This window comes from Agelaius tricolor, unplaced genomic scaffold, assembly GCF_023055355.1.
Source record: "Agelaius tricolor isolate 1412-34295 unplaced genomic scaffold, bAgeTri1.0.p SCAF_14, whole genome shotgun sequence".
Lineage (NCBI taxonomy): Eukaryota > Metazoa > Chordata > Aves > Passeriformes > Icteridae > Agelaius > Agelaius tricolor.
This window is the reverse complement of record NW_027269274.1, coordinates 4,044,389-4,056,544: the sequence shown is the minus strand read 5'-3', so window position 1 is coordinate 4,056,544 and position 12,156 is coordinate 4,044,389. Positions and strand designations below refer to the sequence as shown.

At 40.8% G+C, this 12,156-nt stretch overlaps 1 protein-coding gene across 9 annotated transcripts in view; it reads right to left on the bottom strand.

Annotated features, from left to right (window-relative positions):
• FOXP1 (forkhead box P1) overlaps window positions 1-12,156 on the bottom strand; it is a 376,943-nt gene that overhangs the window by 205,559 nt on the left and 159,228 nt on the right. The window lies entirely within an intron of this gene.

The following is a 12,156-nucleotide window of genomic DNA, read 5'->3' as shown; positions in this document are numbered from 1 at the left end:
GACAAGTCCATGCTGTCACCACATCCCACCAACGCTCGTGAGTATGAAGAGAGATGGGGTGAGAACTGAAAGCGTCCTGACTGCTCCTGAAAAACTGTTCTCCTTCCAACCAGCTGCTCTTCCAAGCCACAGGACTCTTTCCAGCGTGGTTATGAGCTCCACCTCAGTCTGGGCTGGTCAAGATGAATCTTGCCTTTGAGCAAGCAAGAAAAATTCACAAGGGAGAAAATCAGATTTGGAAACTAAACGTTTTGTAATCTCCTGCCATGCAATTTGGCTTGCAGGCAAACTTCCAACCCTTTCAATAGGAAAAACCAGACAAATACACTGTCTTCTACCATCTCCTGGAATATTAAGGCCAGAGTGTGATGTGATACCACACACACTTTAAGAGCTGTACGAGCAGAAGGGAGTGATGCACCCATGCACAGTGGTAGAGGAGACAGTGAACATAGCACACAGAATCAAACCGAGCCAAAAGAACCACTTCTGTTACGCAAATTTATCTTCTCATGCTCCCTTGCCAAACTGGACACAGCTTTCCTGGCACAAGGAGCACCTCAGTGATCTGTGGTACTGCTGCTACTGGGGTGACTCTCTGCATCAGGAGAACCTGGAGCATCCAACCTTTGGCCAAAGAAGGGCACGAGAGAAGGGAAAAAGAAACACCAAAGCCAACCAGCAGTGCTGAGCATATGACCAGCTCTGGGTATGACTGGGTTATTGCACTGCTCTTATCAGCACACACGAGTTCAAGGTCAGCCTTGATGCACTCACTGAAAACTGACACTGCCTGTGTCCTGCAGTCAGCACGGCTTCGAACCAAGGCTTCCAATTATTAGCAGTTGTTTTGTTTATTATTGTGGGGCCTCAGGACAAACAAAAAAGGAGCCCCACTGTGCTCAGCATCGTACAGAAATGCTTAATTAGCCTCTTCATAGTTTGCTCCATTCAGCTTCTTTTAAACAAGATATTTTCAAATATAAATAAATTCAAATTTCAGAATTCTAAAAATCAGTTCCCTGGAATATGCATCCATAAACAAATAACATGAATTTGCCTTCTCAAATTTCAGCTGTGCACCAAACACTTCACTCTTTTACTTTAAGAAAAAATTATATTCTAAAATATTGGTCCTTGGCATGTAAACAGACTTTTGTTGCTCAGTTAAAGCCTGGATTTAAGCTCAAATTTTCTCTGAACTATGAGAAAGTTGCAAAATCCTTGGTCTTCTGTTGTTTCTTTCCTCAAACTACAGTATTTATGTATCAACAACATAAATGACAAATGTACAGGAATATTCGCAAATTGGAAAAACAAATTAAGAGCTGAGATTTTACTCAGTAAAAACTGATCAGTGAAATGTGATGCCATGCTGCAATCTTGTGAGCTCAGCAGAATAATGAAACCAGCTCATAGATAGATGAGTACCAACACTGTCACAGAAGTAAATGTAGGCAAACACGAACTAAATTTGTGAAGAAAAAATAAAACCTCAGACTTTGCCCTTTCTCTGGAGGTATCTGGTCATGTACTTTCTTAGAGATGCCAAGGGTAGCAATGGTCCAGTCTCCCATACCAGCACCTGACAGTGCTCTTAAAACTTGCTAAATTCAAAAGTGGAAAGAGGAAAGTGAGGCAAGAGGAAGGCAGCTCATCCTTGCAAGAGCCATTCACCCACAGTATCCAATCGCCCCAACTCGACAGCAGATAGATCCTGAGGATCAGAACATCACTTGAAAGCATTTTATGACCATTTTCAAATGCAAATACTTTCTGCTGAGTCTCCACCTCGCTCAGATTTGTACCAATAATTTAGAGGTCACCAGCTATTATATCTTATTATCTAACCCTTCAGACTCTGCTCTCTTTCTTTTTACTCTTACTGCTCACTGATGTTTCCATTCACCTTTGAAGATGCCTGCTTAATTTAGCTGGGTTTTCAGACCACACTGTGGATTACATTTCCCACAAGCTTATTCCAGCAATTTCTTGGCAATAAATGATATTTGGATACCCCACAGAAACCCCACATCAAATATTGATTACTGTTATTTCCATTACCAGAGGCTAAACCAGTTAGGTCCTAAGGGCAAATTAAAGAGCTTGCTTCCAAGTTCTGGTCCTTTAGAGGAAGGATGTAACTATTCTCCATAACAAGGAAGATGCTGACACAAAAGCAAATAATGGCCCTAAAAATGGTTCATTCTCTGGCATGATTAAATAAAGAAAATATAGTAAACTACTTTGCATGCAAAGGATAAAATCAATATCATTTCCATTCAGGCAATAAAAATTATAGCATATTGCTTTAGATACATAGATATTCTTCATTTAAGGTGGAGTTTCCACAATTCCCTGCTGAATACCCAGCTCTGCAGCATGCACCTCTCTATAGCACTCAGCAATCTCTGCTTGACATTAGTACTAAACAATATTCATTAAGAGCATAACACTAAAGTGCAACATGTAAGTAAATCAAACTCTCAATGCTCTATTTTACAAATTTCATGGGCCACTGGGGATAATTAAAAGGGTAATTATACAAAGTTGGTGCAGTTTTGAGACTCAAATGACATTTTCTGTTTTAAAGCACTTGATAATCTGGTATTTTTCTACTAAGACAGTCTTTTTGTACTTCGATGGTCAAACAGCATAAACAAACAAGGATTGTTTTTAAGGTATCTCAATTCTTTTTTCTCTCCCTACACTATTTTTCTTGATCAATACCACTCACTAGTTATTCCTAAAAGCCCCACATTGTTAAGAAAAGCGAGACCTTTGGAAAAAAAAAAAAAATCCCCAATCACCATAAAATGCCACTGGTTTAAACTGTAGCTCTGAACAAAAATGGCATTGCTTTGGGTGTTTACAGCACTGGAGCACTCCTTGGTTTGTCACTGTGTTTAACCACTGCTCTAAAGCCAGCAAAGTACATTACTGGTAGTAACAGCTCATGAAAAATACAGCGAAGAAACTGCTAGTGGCAGAAGCATTTAACTTTCTTGTTAGCAGCCTCCCCCATGTGGCACTTTAGCACCAGCAAGTTGTTTATTATGTTCTGTGCCAGGCAAAACTGATTAAATGGGGCTCTTAAGAATCAAAGCGTTATAAATTCATGGAAATACAGCAAGCAATAAATTCCATGGAATTAAAAGCTTACTAGTGCTATTAGCATTTCAGGGTGTTTGCATTGTTAATAGTGATGTGCAAAAATGATGTTCCTATAAGACAAGGCAAACCAACAGAACATATGCTTTAGCTGCTACATTTTTATACCATGTCATCATCAATGGCAATTATTTTTTCCCAAAAAAACTAAAAAGCTCATTAATGGTTTGAGGAAAAAACTGAATCAAGGGTCTGTAGACCAAGGATTTACATCCCTAAAGAGAGGTATTGTGTAGGAAACAACGTTGTTGTGACTCTGTGGAAGAGCAGGAGATGGATTTCCTGGAACAGAGCTGGGGAGGAGGGAGAAGGGGTGAGGCAGGGTGACTTTGGTGACACCACAGGGACATGGTACAACACAACCTGCTAACAATTTAAGTAAACTCGATGCATAGTAATTCATAATACCAAAAAGAAAGGGCAATGTAGTCTGACCTGGTGGTCAGTAAATCTGGCAACAGCTCTCCAAAGAGACATCTTTACTCCGGGTCACTCTATCATCATTCCATGGGAATGACTCTGCTGGCAGGTGACTAACTTCTCCATCATTCCTGCAGAGCTCCATGTGACACACCAGCCCAAGCTGGGATGAGGCCTTCCCTTATGCCTATCTGTTTGCAGGTAGCTGATAACCCTGTAAATGGAATTTCTTTCATGTGGAAACTTGGTAAAAAAAACCATGTTAGGTGTGTGGCTGAGCAGGAGAGGAATGGAGCACCTTTCCAAAACTGCAAAAAAAATAGGCTTTGTAGGGTTTGTTTGATTTGTTGTTGGGTTTTGGGGAGTCTTTTTGCTTTGGGTTTGTTTTTTTCTTTTTTAAAAGGAACAATTTTTACCTTTCTGAGTTGCCTGAGCACACAGCAGCCAGATAATCTAACCTGCAATGTCCCTCTGGAGGGCAGGCAAGGGGAAAATCTGGCTCTCATTGCAGACAGGAAAATCAAATCACCGCCTTGTTGCCACAGTTAAGGTCTGACATAGGATAAAGAGCATATTCTGGATGGTACATCATGCACAGCTGGCAGCATGCAAAGTCAAAAAAAAACCCCAAGAAAGCTTTGTCCAGAACAAACAGTCCCCATGCCATGGAGTGAGTCAGCTGCAAGGGTAGGAAACGAACCCCAAATCCTGTCTTGTGGGCTCAAGCTCTGTGCAAAGGACACATCAACAGTGAAAACCCTCTCCCAAGACTGAAGGCCTTGACATTTTGTTTGCCTCAAGCAAAACAAAACAAAGCAGTAGGTTTTTAACTGCTCACAGGCACGTTATCCTTTTGATGTATGCATGTCCTGGCAGTCACACATCTGCATCAGGAGAGAAATAGCCCATTTTTTTTGGCAGTTATTTAGTCCTTTTCATCTGAAAAGTTGAAAATGCACCACCGGTGAACCTTTGCAGCTCTGGGTTCTGCATATAAAAAGCAGCTGCTGAATACATGCAGGGAGTGAGGGCTTTTTCTTAATGTTTGAACAGTTCCAAGTTCAAACCCATTAAAGTCCAGGTCACACCGGGATCATGTCACTGTTAATGCATCCAGTTACACGCTGAGGGAAACCCAATATAAAACCATGATAAACTCTAGTTCTCCTGCAGAGATACTCTAAGGTCTTGCCCAGATGATGCCTCAGATCACTCTTCATGGGCAGTGACCATACAGGATGTCAATATCAGAGGATGAGTCTCTTTAGAGCTGCTTTTAAAGAAGTCCCCTCAAATGTCCACCAAGCTTGTTGGGACCTTTTTCCTCCCTTCCTCCTGGGGGAAGAACATGCAGTCCCACTGATGTTTTCTCCTACACATCACAGGCTCCCACACAACCTCCTCCCACCACTGCTGTGCTTCACCCCTAGCTCCATGCTCCTTCTTTTGGGGGCCAGTCCTCTCTGCAGGTGGAAACAGTCCCACCTGTTCTCGGGGAGCTTCACACCTGGCCAGCTGTGCCCCAGGCGTGGCAGCAGCAGGAGACTGCAGATACCTGCCACCTCGTCACGCAGCTGGTGCAGCCCTACCCTCTTGCTAAGAGGGCAGCTGGCAGCTTCTGGCAGGGCAACTTCAAAGACAGGTTCCTCAAGTGATGGAGTACAAGTGACACTGGGATGTGGGGGATGCAGCACAGCACCACAGCACAGCCCTGCCCACCCAGGAACCGCTGCAGGGGCTTCAGCATCAGCTTCAAACACAGCCAGGCCTAATAAACCAAATTATTTACCCAGCTCCTCTCTGAGCTTTCCATCCTAACTGTGCTGGGAAAGGAGGACAAGGACTTTACGGGACTTTTTCACCTTATCAAGTATCTAGAAAATCCAGTGGCTGATCTGGATGTATTTCAAGGTGAGTTAACCATGGCAGCTTATGGAGCAGCACTGCTGCAGCTGGCCTGCAGATCATGAACACAGGACACAAATTTTGGGGAGATTTACCATGCACACACTATACACATGGGATTTACACCATCCACATGTTGGGTTTGCACTTATCTTCTCTCAATTTTCTGAAACTTATTGCAGGGTTAAGAAACTGGAAAGAATCGTGAATGGCCTCAGAGAGGCAAGATGTGTAATTTTAAAAAAATTAATAACTTTATTAGTAAAATTCAAATTGTCTTTAAAAAGAACTGCCTTGTGCACTTGAGTCTCACTGAGGAGAAACTTAAAAAAGCCAATCTGCATTTTTAAACTATTGTCTTTCAGATATTCACCATTCTAAAGAAGAACAGGCCAGACTCTCCTTTTAATTACATGAATAAAAATCCAGGTAATTCTTTCAATTTTAACTAATATTTTGTCTAATTAGTAACTCTTTTTTTCCCTCACAAAACATATATTTATCTGCTGTGAAATCAAAGGCAGAAATAAATTGGTTTAAAGATAGCAGAGAGTAAATAGCAAGTTTGGAACCTTTCAGCCTTACCCTGGCAATTTGTCTCATATAATTGACTCAGCAGACATGCTTACAATTTCTTACAACTTTTACAAGACCTCCTGTGGGCTTATTCTACGTTCTCCAAAACTGAGCTCAAAGCTTTGGACTCTCTAAGCAAGCAACAGCAAAAGCAATCATCTTTCCCTCCTTAAAAAAAAAAGGAAACAAACAATAAAACTACATTTTTATTCCTGGATATTTGGTCTTAAAGAGGAACAAAGATGCAAATGAATTTGCACTGTTTCAGAGATAATTTTTCTGTTCCTTTTCAGTAACAACATTTTTAATAATGTTCAATTTGCATTCACTAAATCTTTAGAAGCAAAATTTTCCGAATAAAATTTCAGTGGGTAAGGATGACAGCAATTAAACAAACACAAACCATAAAGAAAGGGTTAAAAAGTCCCCCACCCCCCAAAAAAAGGAAATGCTCTCATTGCCCATATTATTGATTTATGCTGTTGTTGGCTTTTAAATGCAGCACTTTCTATTTCTAAGATCTTTACAGACAATTACTAATGTCACAACTCTGTGGCCTTGCTCCATTGGTGGAAGTGCCCCAGGAGCAGGAAATGCTGTGCCCTTCCACAGACATTTCCTTCCAGTGCTGGGATCCACTAACCCTTAATAAGTCAGAGGATAAGGCAGAACACTTCTACTACAACTAATAAAGATAAATACAGAGACTATCAAAACTAACAAGAAGGGTATGACAGGAGAAGGAAGTAGACCTATTATTCAAAAGATGCCAATTTATCCTTTTTTTTTTAAAGCAAGGATAACAATTTTACCCTTAGAAAAACCCTAACAGATCATCATATTTCGACAAAAATCTATTTTGCAAAGCAATATTATAAACTCGGATATTAATGGTTTGCAATGGAAATGACGTCAGAGTCTTAGTTACAAATGTCCAAATGTTTGTGCTACCCTACTAAAAAAATAAACAGTGAGCTCAGAGTCAGAAAGGACCCGTTTGAGCAATTAAGCAATATTACACAAAACACACTGAAAAGTATAGGGCCAGCAGAGGTGGGAGAGGCACAAATTAAAATTCACAGATTGCACTGGGAGAAACACTGAACAATTAAACATCTCAGAGGTGGTGTCTGAAGTTCCTGCCATTATCTGAGTGAAAAATGCTTTCATATGTCGCAATGAGAAATACGGGCAGGAAATCAGGAACAAAAAATAACTTTTTTTACTTTTTTTCTACTTTTTTTTTTAATGCCTTAGCTCTAGGATGAGCTACCAGAAAAAAAAGGGTGGCCTCCCATAATGCCCACTGACATCACTGGTCTTGTAACTCTTGTAAAACACGGCTGCCGTTGTTGAACAACAATAATTTAAACAGCATGGAAGATATACTTCTGGTGCAGGAGCAGGCAACAGGCAGTGGCCTTACAGATGACCAAATAAAATATGCAACAAGAATCTATTTCTGGAGTCATTTTCTCACATCTCTAGATTTTATAACACAGGAATGTGCACCGTCTGCAATGTGAGTGTTCCAAAGGCAGGTTCCAAGCCTGCAAGGAGCTCTTGCCCTTTGTGCTGAGACACAGGCACAGCCATGAGACCCCAGCAGACAGCCCTGGTGTGCTTGGAAGCCCACCAAGCCTATTACAAGGAAGTGAAAAACATCACTGTATCCACTGGCAGAGCAGGACGACTTGTAAAAAGTGTTAGCACAGCTCTGAATTCAGGGTTCACTGCCTGCTCCAGAAGGAAACCTTGAAACTGGGTATTTTCCATCACATTCTATGTTTGAGACTAAGCATGAGTTCAGGCTATCTGAGCTGGAAGTCATGCTCTGGTTCTGGAATAATGTATCAATGCTGTTCCTGCCTTTGCCATTCCCATTTCTTTCCTTGGCCAAGCTGTGATAAAATGCAGCATATCCTGACATATTATCCAGCTTGATTTTGAAGAACCAGGCCAGAAATTGCACAGTCTGCATTACATGGTATATTATGAGCTGTCTCCTTGGTGCACCTGTACTGGCAAACATCAGTGCATCCTTTTTGGCTCCTTAATTTGCAGTCACAACCTTTATGTGTTGGGCCATTTTCAATATATGCATTTGTTTCAATACCTGCACCTGTCTGACCTTCTGGGTGCAGATGAGGCTAATCTGGAAGTTTGCATGAAACTCTGAACCTTGTGCTCCACGTTCTTCAGGGATTCAGAATGGGTGATGGTACTAACAGGAGAAACCCCATGGGATTATGCAAAATACTGGCCAAGTCTTGCTCACTTTAGCAGTCTTCATGAAGACCAGAAAGATTTGGTCCAAAAGCATCAGATAAGAGGATCAAAACCTGCTACTGACGTTCTTAAAGCAGAGAAACATATTTTCCTATCAACCCACTTGAAGATTTATAAGATATTAAGGAATATTAAGAAGAAGAAAAAAAAGAAGAAAAGCTAAATGGGCCAAAAGAAAACAAAAGAAACATGTTCTCTCGAGATTGCTAATGCTGGCAGACAATAGCACAGAAAGAACTCCTCTGACAGATCTTTGAAGTCTTCAATACAGCAAGCTAGTGGGCCATGTTAATGAGATTTGCTCAGATACTTCTTAAATTATCCCAAAATGTCTTAATCTATTTTCTACATCTTCTTGACCCGATTGCTTCAGAAAAGTTACAGCTTCACACATGTCTGGACTGAACTTTTCATTCAAATAGGCAAAGTCTTCAAACACTTTGTGTTTCCAATGACCCCCACACAGACTTTTTAGGGTTTACCCCAAAACATGCAGGCAATGTTGTAGTTTCTGTTACTAATAAATACAGAAACACTTTGCACCAGACTGTATCTTTGAACCTTAAGAAAAGGACCCTCCAGTAACTCAAAATTCTTAACCATTAAGATATTACAACTTCTCCCAATCATCCAGAAGTAAATAAATCCAATCTTAGATAAGGCCTGACAGACACTGATCACTCCAGCTACAGGACTACCACTCAGCAGCAAGGGAGCAGCAGGCATCAATGAGGTTTATCTTTCCTGCTGAGGGTGACACAAGCACTCATGCAAAATGCTTCCAGTACAGCTCTGTGTAATTTGGGCACACTGCAGAGAAAACACTGGAGAAAATGCTCAAAACCAGGTTGTCTGCTCTGTCACAGGACTCGTTGTGACTGAAACCCAGTCCATATTCAGGAACCATATTCAGAAGTGGCTGCACACCACATGTTCTAGGGACAGGAGCTGGTTCTGCTCCCTAATATGCTTTAAGACGTTTAGGTCAAAAGTAGGAAGAGTCAAGGTGCCAAATTCACTAAGGAAAACATCATCCCATCAACTTCCCACTGCCTGATGTGCAAACACACCTGCCATCCAAGCCAGTACATAAAACAGGACTAAGGACATCACCAGCATAACTTCTGGAAGTCACCAGCAAGGAAGAGTGCTGGGGAGAAACTGCACACACTGCTGAGCCTTTCATAAGCAGAAATGTGTCTGAAAGAGTTTGTTTCAGGGTTTTGACTTTTGCCTGCAATGGCCAGCAAAGACATGGCACACTGACTTGACAACCTGGTTTGAGAACCATTTCTCTTCCTGATAAAACAAAGTTGGAAAAAAAGTAATTTTTTGGTCCACTTTTTTTTTTCCACATAGACCAACTACACAAACCATTTTTTGTATTGAGCTTAGGAGAAAAAGTCCTTCTGACCTTTCTCCTGGCTTGAAGGGAAGGGAGGAGAAAATATACCTATATAAGAAAGTTATAGCTCAAACCCACAGATTTATCTGTTGATCATCTCATTCAGCTCTGAGTTTCAGCAGGCAGCTTCTGGTTTATTATCAATATTTAATCAGCATTTAACTCTGACAAGCATTAAGATTTGAAATTTTAAACTAAGTGCAACTTTGCTAACTCCTTTGTGTTGTTTTTTTTGCTGTTAAAGGTTTTCTAAAGGATTCTATCTTTGCTATCTTAAAAGTCTACACATGCCTTTTGTTATCAATAATGCACAATTTTAGTAGCATGTTTTGTACTTTTCAAATTTTCAGCATGCAAGCTATCCCTGATTTACAATGCCCACTGAATGCTGTTTGATTATTGACAATGCTTTTACTACATTTAAACAAATGACTGCTCCTGGAAAACTAACACTATTGCCCATAATTCTGTAAAAATACATTCCTCTCCCTTCTCCCCAAATCAAACATTTCTAATTCTTACTGTGAGGAAAAACTGGCATATAATTAGGCATTATGCCTAACAGTGCTAAATAAAGGAGAATGTAAACATCTTAATTCTGAAGGTTTAACCATCAAAGACCCTTGCTGTATCTCTTCTGTTATTTCTGCTTCTGTTCAGAGCTCCTCGGAGCTCACAGGGAAAGAAAAAAGAAAAAGAAAAAAAAAAAAAAAAGAAAAAAAGAAAGCAAACAAACCACGCAGAATAAAAATCTATTTTGCCAGCTCTGAGCTGCTCCCAGCCCGCGTGCCCGAGGCCAGGCTCGCGCGCAGGGCTGGGACGCCCGGGGCCACGCAGCTGCTCCTCAAGGAGTAGAGTCCTGCTCTGCAACTGCTCCGAGCGGCTTAACCGCTAACTCAGGAGATGGGATTTCACCTGAAATTAAGCTATCAAGCAATTGAGCTCAAACTCAATCAACCAAACCCTTAACCTTCCCTGTTTCAGTGGCACTGCTCTAATTAGGACTCTATCACTATTTCCATTACTATCTCCTATTCTCATGGTTTATTATCTCAGCGGTTTCAATTCTTGCCCAGTTTAAATGTGACATCCAGTTTCTTGGACCACATATCATTCATTATGGGTTTTTTTTATGAAATATGTTGCAAGACTACAGACCGATCCTGCAATAAATATTTTTTTGTTGAAAACTGCACCCCTCACTGCAGTAGAAGCAGGACAGAGCCAAACCTTCTCTGAGAAACAATCCTGACATTGAAGGACACGTTGAACAGCTTGTTTTCCATTAAGTTTTAGATTTTGTTGAACAGTTTGATAACATCTCCTTGAACACAGATCCACCTGCACACACCACAGCTGCCCCATGCTTCTCCAGTCCTCACTGTCTTCCCCCTGAGCCTGGATCAGCTTCTAGGAAACAGAGTTTGGCTGAATTCTGCTTACCAGCTCTGCTCAGGGGTGAGAATCAATAACCTATGATACACAGGAGATCAGGCTGAAAAATCTAATGGTCTTTTCCAGTGAATCACCCAAACTGCTTTCTGCTGAAGGATGAGTGACAGAGGGGATGTGTGCCTGAGTGGTGCACTGATGGTAGCAGTACAAAATAGATCTGCTTCTGGAGACACAGCCTACAAGCTTCAGGGAGTCTAAAGGTAGTGTCCTGCATTTAACACCACCAAAAGTCCAAGTTTTCCTGGGTCACAGAGGACACAGACATACATGAACCAGGAACAAGAGACCCGTTAATTACAAGGCCCTCTGATGAACCTGGGACTTGAAATTCTTCCTTTCTTCAAAGAATTCAAGGGAGGAACAATACTGCAGAGCAAGGAAGCACTTGCTCCTTAAACTGCAGGATCTGCTTCTTCTCCAGTAGCTGAAATACATCTAATACTTCATGGGCTCCACCATAAAAAAACAAACTAGTAAGATTCAAATCTTGAAGAGAGGGATATATCATATAGCTGACACACACCACTGGCATGGCCAAGGATTGCAATATTCACTTGAACTTCATGAATTTCATCCTAACTAAATAGATATTTTTGGCAACAAAGAACTGAAAAAAAAAAAATCCCAGATCGTCCTCAGATCTATTTTAATTTAAAACAGAAGAGAACAGGGACATTTTTTCCCCCTTCAAGTACATTTTAATAAAATTAAAAATAAAAATAGCTCTAATTCACTCCACTGCATTTAGTCATTCTGTAAAATTCTAAGTTTAAAATGAAATCACCATTTTATATTCAAACAAGGTCAAGAGAACAGCACTAACGAGCACTGACATCACAGTGAACAGCAGCCACTGCTCAGCGCTTACATCAGTGTTGCTTGTTGCTATGGTGCTTAACCGACTATTAATTTCTGAAAGAAGGTGATTATAAAGC